This window comes from Entelurus aequoreus, linkage group LG15 (assembly GCF_033978785.1).
Source record: "Entelurus aequoreus isolate RoL-2023_Sb linkage group LG15, RoL_Eaeq_v1.1, whole genome shotgun sequence".
In the NCBI taxonomy this organism is placed as follows: Eukaryota; Metazoa; Chordata; class Actinopteri; order Syngnathiformes; family Syngnathidae; genus Entelurus; species Entelurus aequoreus.
In genome coordinates this window covers 51,424,800-51,433,044 of record NC_084745.1, presented here as the reverse complement: position 1 = coordinate 51,433,044, position 8,245 = coordinate 51,424,800, and the positions used below count along the sequence as shown (strand labels likewise).

Here is an 8,245-nt window from a genome sequence, read left to right as displayed (position 1 = left end):
AGAAATGTGTTGTTGGGAAAAACTATCAAAAACATGACTAGTTGTTTGGACTATCTCAACTGTGGGACACAGGTGCAAAAGAAGTCACTGTGGAATAAGGGACATAACACACCAGAGAAGGCTGCAGAAGACGAAAGATACCCAGGCAAGATGGAGCTAATCTCATGGTCACTCAATGCTATTATATCCATATTGGTGTATGTATACTGACTTGTCATTATCATATGTTATACTTGTTCTGAAATTGTCATGTATCCATCAAATCTGCTGTTGAAACTTGGACTATATAAGCAACATATATAACCAACATATATAAGCAACATATATAAGCAACATATATAACCAACATATAAGTTGATTGTAAATTAGGGGCGGGACATGGATAAGCATTCCTGCTTTTTTCCCGTATCCCTTTTGGGTGGGTGCCGTTGCATGTCTGTCAAACTACAAAGAGTGATGAAGTGTTGCTCTATATGTCTGTCTGACGGAATAAATACATTCATTCATTCATTGAAAAATACATGAGAGAGGCTCAGCAACAAAATGTGCAGCCAATCTGAAGAGAAAAGGTAGAATTTGGTCAGGTCCTGCTGCTTTACTTGTGTCCAGGCTCTTTAGTGCACCGTGTACCTCAGAGACTGACACTGGAAATTGTCATTAGTAAACCTTACTCCAAATCATTGCAAATGCAATTTCAGTAACAAATAATAACAATTAAAGCTAGTTTTCTTTGTTAAGGTTTCATTAATGATTAAGAGTAAAGTTCACGCCAAGTCTTTAATGAAGCCTCGCCAATTGTCACCTGATTAATGAAAGGTGTAATACCTATGATAGTACTGTACAATGTATATTGTTTATTTGCACATTTCTGCTTGAGTAACAAAAGGAGTTATTAGAACATTTAGTGTTTTGCAATGGACAATGCAATGTATACAATGTATGAAAATGTATGTTGTCCTACAGCTGTGCTTTTCCATCTTTACACAAGCTCAACACGTTGAAGCTTCCAAGTAGCATGTTCTAAGACCTCACTAATGATCAAAGCAGATCCATGCAAATGTTTTGGATGACCTCAAAAGTGTAGCTGAGGTTCAGGGCACGCATAAGTCCAAACAGCATAACAACAGCCAACACTGTAAAAACTCTTTCAGTGGTATTGTCCAATATACTTTATTGTTAAAAGTATATTTATTCCAATAAATCAATGTATTTTTATTTTTTATAGTTTTTGAGTTATCTGTAAGTAAAAAGTGTGAATATTTTCGTAACTTACTTTTTTATGTGATCAAATGTATTTTATTGGACTTCCAACATAAATTGATTTAGCAAAACTCAGTTGAAAGGTTTATATCAGACCTAAAACGTCAGGCCCCGCCCACCTGCATGCAGCTGTGGAAGAACAAGCCCAGACACGTCTCTTCACGGAGCCCAAGGAAACACTTTACCGGACTCATGTAAGTAACAATTTATATTGTTAAAAGTCAGTATTTGCCAGGATTGAAATGTATACATTTTCAAAAGCATGGCTCAGCGTTATATTTAGTTTGCTACTTTTCCCGCCGACCGCCATTTCGAATGTGCCCTTACCTCCAACAGCTCATTAACTTCAACCAAACATTGTTTATAGCTGTGCAGTTTATAACTAGCGTGTTCTTTGTTTGGTAGTTTAATATTTTATTCTTCAGTTTATAAGCAGCCACATTAAAGCTGCTTCACTAGCTTGCATTAAAAGTTGCTAGCAGCTAGCTAGGTATACTTGACAGAGCTATCTGAAGCCCCCTCAGACCTGTTGTCCATGCACACTCTTAGGCAAAACGCTACTCTTGTAAGAATAACACTCATTGTGTAAGTCTCAATCTCAACATTTCCTCCCCCCAAAATTTCACCAGTAGTCACCATTTAAAGGGTCATTTTTCAAAATGTTCTTCCGTGGGGGCATGTCCCCGGACCCCCCTACTGTTGCTAGGTTACCAACTTAGACCACCGCGGCTTCAAAAAAATCTAGAGGAAACACTGCAATTGAGTATATTAGGGTGTAAAAAAAACCCGATATAAAGGGCTCTCATTAGGCTTATATATCCAAGAGGTTAGACATGAACCATAACTTGTCTTTTTTTTATCTCTCTCTCCAATGACAGATGGGATGGCCCTGTAAGTTGTGCAGCACTGTAGTACCAACCAAGAGTGATTTTTAAAGCATTACAGACTGCACCATGGGACCTTTGGACACAGCCATGCCTTCCCTTGCTTTCATATACGTTGCCCATGCATGCTCTTTTAAATGCTGGAGTTCCCTTCACTCTCATCTGTCAAGATACCACCCAGAAGTCAAATTCCTCAACTCACCTCAAGTAAGTCCTTCATTCACCTGCCCTCTGTGTAAAAGGACTGTGCCAGGAGCATCAATGATATGATGGCCAGAACGTATACAGTTGGAGAAGACAGGAAGTTGTAGCCAAGTCTCCTGCTGGGGTGGCAGAATTTAAGGAAAGATGGTCAGCGCATCAAGAACTTGTTGATGGAACTGATACAGGTGGGTTAAAAGTGGTTTAAAAGTTTAAAACTGAATCTGTAATCATGCTCTAATAACGGTATCACAGATTTGGAGTAAAATTGCCAACAAAATTCATTTATTTATTATTCATCTATTAACTCTAGGACCCAAGTGCCTCTGCAGTGATGAAGAGAGATGTGACTCTGAGATGCCTCATAGAGTACACGGGAGAGAGTGGACAGGAGCTAATCTCTGACTACTGTGTAAGTATTGTTTAAAAGCAGGTTTGGATCAGTCTGATGTACAAGCTTGGTGGTTCTATTCAGGTTTTTTATATGCCAATAAAAAGCATGTGGCTGGAAATGCATCTATTGTACCAAGTTTAATGTACAAGATCTCAAATTAGAATTCAAAAGTTTTCAAAATGGTCTTCACAAAAGTAATCATTATCTGGATTAAATCACACAAGTTATATTAAATATAAAATTAGATGTTTGTTTTTTTAAATTACTGTTTTTGTATCTGAAAGGGAACTGCAGAGACCACTGTTCATGAGGACCTGGAAATGAAGAATATGAGCATCTACATCTGTCGTGAGCCAAATGCAGTAGGAATCATCATTGAGGGAGTACCAGTCCTTACTCATCTTGGAAACCTGGCCAAAGCATGCTGCCTACTTCTGGGGTTGACGTATGTACTTAATCTGGAGTATCCATCCAAACTTTCCAAAACATTTGAGGTGTTTCAAAGACTTTTTGTGGGACTCGACACCAGGGATGATATTCGAAACCGGTTTTCCCGGTTGTTTGATAAGAAAAGAACCGAGTCCTGGGACTCGAATCCCTTTTTGAGAACCGGTACCCGTTATCGAGACCACTATAGTAAAGGAAAAGAGTTGATTCTTTATTCGAATCCCGTCCCGACCAGAAATGCTCCGTGGGACATCACAAGAAATGACGTCACGTAGCTCAGTCATTAGGAGCAGATAGCGAAAGCAGGAAAACAATGGACGGGAAAAAGCGCTCCAAGGTGTAATAAAGTTCAAAACAAAAGCTATAATCCATCGAATAACTTTACTGAGAGATTTTAGCAGGGTAAAACACATGACGAACACTTTTACGACCAACCGGAAACATAGCAACCAGGCTAGCAACGCACCTCCTTTACGGCAGCTGTCGCAACGTTCTTAAAACAACCGCAGCACATACATATATATACAACATATCTCCCTTTTTTAACTTTTGTTTTTCTTTCCTTGTAAACAAAACAAAATCACACTGTAGATGTGTTGTCTGTCTAATTATAAATAATGCAGACGAGGCGTGTTGGCTGAGTTCTTGACGTTTACTTTTACAGCGTGGCAACATGCAACACTTTTCGGGGATACCGCGCATGCTCGTAACTCCCGTTGCATGCTGGGTAGTGTAGTTGTTATATTCTCTAGCTCATAACATTTTTCCCCCTATAAAGAAATAATGTTAACTCAATAAAGTGTTTTTTTTTTTTTAGCTTTAACTTTTCATTTTTTAGCATTGTAACCACATTTGCAAACAACTTTTCTCTTCATAGAATTGTCTTTCAATAAAGAAATAAAATGCAAAAATGTCAAAGCATCATAACAAACGGTTATGTCAAATAGCAGCAGAAGTGCACTTTTGGAGAGCTATATTTTTTTCAGTTTTGTGCCCAAGGGACTGATTTTATTTAACACTATATTATTATTTATACACCTATAGTGATCACAGAGAGTTTTTCTGAAAAATCCCACTTAATATACTTTGGGTAACAACAGTCAATATTTATTTATTTTATTTTATTTTTTTAGGTGGGTAACAGTCAATATTTATTTATTTATTAGATTTTATTTTTTTATTATACAATAAAAGTGAGCTTTTGTTAAACCAAATATTGTGTGGTTTTTTCCATATACAACAACCTATCTGGACTCGATAAGGAATCGGTTCGATAAGAGGATTCGATAATAGGCTCGAACTCGATAATTCCTTATCAAACATCATCCCTACTCGACACACTGCGCCCAAAACCAACCCCCAAATTCATGACTCTCAAAAACAAGCTTCTAGCTTAGGCAGTGAGCCATGACTGTCAGCTTGCACTTTTGAACAGCTATTTTCTTGTCTGTTCAAAATCATTATACATTGTTCATTGAGTGGAATTCTTCAGAATGTTGTAACGGCTTGTCCTGTTCAGGTTTTATACAAAGCTCCAGGTCATCGTTTCTGGTGTGTGTAAATTAAGTTTTTTTTAATGTTTTATACACACTAAATTGCCCCACTGTGAAGCTCCAGCTGGTCAGAAGGAGGGATCTGTGAGTTGTTTAAGTTAAAATGTTTCAAAATATACACACTGAAAGACACTATGGTGAAGGTGTTCTGCTTGTGAATTGTTACAGAAGTACAGATAATCTTAATGTTAAATTGTTTTAGCAAGAAACTACTGTGAATGTTCAAAGTAAAACTTGAGATGCTGAGGTCATGCATTCTTTTATGCACTAAATAAGTGAAGTGAATTACATTTATATAGCGCTTTTTCTCAAGTGACTCAAAGCGCTTTACATAGTGAAAGCCAATATCTAAGTTACATTTTAAACCAGTGTGGGTGGCACTGGGAGCAGGTGGGTAAAGTGTCTTGCCCAAGGACACAACGGCAGTGACTGGGATGGCGGAAGCGGGGATCGAACCTGCAACCCTCAAGTTGCTGGCACGGCCGCTCTACCAACCGAGCTATACCATATACTGATGTTCTTGACTGTTAATACTCTCCAGCTTATTGACACGGTTTGGATATGGCTTGTGAAAATGTTTTAATAATATGTATACGGTTAAAAAAAGAAAACTACTGTGAAGGTGTTCTATACAGCACTTTAAAAAGTTGAGGTCATGCATTCTATGCACTAAATATGGATGTTGACTGTTCATACTGTCCAGCTCATTGCCACTGTTTTTATATGGTAATGATTTAATAAAGGTTGGAATTTGATATGTCTTGATTTTTTAATTATTATTCTAAGTAATTATTTTAAGCAGTTTCCATTTTCAAAACAAAGAAAGGGTAAGTTGGTCAAAATTAATAAAATTGAGTACAATTATTTTTTCATTTAAATGTTACTTATTTTAATTAAGTCTTGTGTGTTTATTATGCTGATGTTTTTTTACATGGATTTTACTCAATTTGTTGGCTTTTTCTGTAAACGCAACTTAATCTTTTTGCATAAATCGAAATGCATATTATTAAGTTCTACTTACTCAAAATACCAATTAGTTGACTAAACTAACAACAATTGCTTGGAAAATGTTGCCTTATTTTTATTGAGTTAGATCTAGGCAACAGTTTTTACAGTGAACGACAATTCTGTCTCTCTCAACAGTCTTTCTCTGACTTGTTTGTCTTCTATGCCACATACAATCTGGTCCCTTATCATAGAGTTCTTCAGTGTAGCAAAGTTGCAGGTTTGTGCTTTCAGCCTCAAATCAGTCACAAAACTGTCAAAACTTTCTCCATGAGCTTGCACTCTTGAAGGGAACACATATCTGTCATTGTTCTTGGGAGAGCAATGAGCATCAAACTTCTCAATGACAACATCCAACTTGTTTTTGTCATCTGGATTGTCAAACACAAAAGTGTTGCAAACTTCAATGGCATGTGGGCCTGCTATTGTAAGCAGTAACGCGACCTTCCTTGCATCCGGCTCATCCTGCAGTCCCATAGCCGCCATGTACAGTTGGAACTGCTGCTTGAAGGTGCGCCAATGGGTGAGGGCGGACCTACGTCACTTCCGCTTACCAATCCCCTAGCAACCGGGAATTCGTTGAAAACAAACCAGCTCACAGCGAACACAGCATTGACAGAAAAAGCATTTAACGAGCGTTGTGGCTTGGAAGTCGGCGTTAAATCCTTCATTTACGCATTTTTACTTATTCGCATATCGTGTGAAAAAACGAAAATTTATTATTTGCGCCAGACTCGTCTCAGTGAACTTTAAAGCTTCTCAGGCTTAGCTTAGCTGGCTAGTTAGCTTAGCCTGCGCGCTACTAAGAAAGAGACGCGGAAGTTATCAACAACAAGATCAAGTGTTAGTGTATAAAATATTGAGAGATTTGAGGGCTACATGTATTGAATGGCAACATGAAAATTATAGGGTTTATTGTTTTTTAAAAACCCAACTGTTAAGTGCAAATTTAAACGAAACCGGTTTTCGAAAATAGCTAGCTAGGCTATAGACTATATAGTATATTACTTACTTAACTTAATCCTCTTCTTCCCGGATGGGAAATAAGGCTTCGACGACTCGACGCCATTCATCTCGCTGCTGTGCTCGTCTCTGTGCCTCGCCCCATGTAAGCTTCATCTCTTTCAGCTCCCCTTCAACTGTTCTTCGCCAGGTGTTCTTTGGCCGCCCTGGCTTACGTTTTCCCGGTGGTGTCCATCTTAACGCTGCCTTTGGTATCCTCTCGTTGTCCGGTTTTCGAAAATAGCTAGCTAGGCTATAGACTATATAGTCTATACCGCATGTTATTTTTGTACAACAACAACTTCAGCTGTCAAACATTATAAGGTACAAATTCAACAAGTGCAACATTAGCACGGACGGTATAGCCAAGTTGTGGTTAAGAAGGTGGATTTTTGTTCCTTATATTTACCAGAAACGAAGTGATCCGAACACACGACCCGGGACTTTGGGGGACTCCAGTGAGAACCGTCCTCGTTTTCCCAGTGTAAAGCTGCAAGCCATTTGTCTCGTCTCTGTGGGCTTTTATCACGCTTTGGCAGAACAAAATACAACCTTTGTTTTCCCTGTTTCCAGTTGTGGTTAGCACAACCAAAAACAACACAGTTTTTCGGCATTTTGGAGGCAGAATGACGGGTTTAACCAGCGTAGGTCGACAGGTTAAAGAGTAATGGCAACGGTATGTTTTCAACGCCAGTCTGGTTGCTATGGCTCGAAGAACCCGTATGTAGCTCAGTTGCCCGGATGTCGGCCCTCACCCATACATTTCCACTCAGCTTCAGCTATTTAGGTAGGCTGACCATACGTCCTCTTTTCCCCGGACATGTCCTCTTTTGAGGGCGTGTCCGGGCGTTTTTTTTTAAATGCCTCAAATGTCCGGCATTTTGAATTAGGGTTGCGTGTCTTTTCATTGTACGTCCAGGGTTTGTCACGGCCAGGAATGCGCCCTCATCTGTTCGTCCTGACGAACGCACCTCGGAACACGCCCACGACCGCGGCGCACATCCAGGGACGCGCGTCTCCGCCCTGCAGCTGCCACCAGCTGCAATCATTTACCGGCAATCGGCACACTTGCCTGTAAGGAAGGAGCTGCCTACATAATAAATATTTGTATATATTGCCCTCTGGTGTCTGAGCCGTCACCTCCCTTAGTCCAACTACAACAGGGTAACTTAAACAAAACAAACTGAAGGTGTGCGCACGCAGAACAATTTGTGAGGGAGGGGCAGAGACACAGAGCGAGAGAGCTAGTGAGTGAATTCAGAGACCATACTTGCCAACCTTCCCGTTTTTAGCGGAAGACTCCCGGTATTCAGCGCCTCTCCCGATAACCTCCCGGCAGACAAGAGACAGACAAACATGCCGAAACGTAAATGCAATTTCACGGAGGATTTGCAAAAAAAGTATTTGTGTTTTTGTACTGGCCGTGACACATGGGAAGCAGAATGCAGCGTGTGCAAAGCAGGAACGTACGTATCTGTGGCAAATAAAGGGGCTAAAGA

The 8,245-nt window shown here is 39.6% G+C and overlaps 1 long non-coding RNA gene across 1 annotated transcript; it reads left to right on the top strand.

Moving 5' to 3' along the window:
- The first annotated feature begins 1,367 nt into the window (after window positions 1–1,367).
- LOC133630502 (uncharacterized) lies at window positions 1,368–5,488 on the top strand. The gene is made up of 4 exons (XR_009821263.1): window positions 1,368–1,454; window positions 2,139–2,533; window positions 2,659–2,757; window positions 3,024–5,488. It is a non-coding gene; the product is annotated as an uncharacterized LOC133630502 (long non-coding RNA).
- The last annotated feature ends 2,757 nt before the right edge of the window (window positions 5,489–8,245 follow it).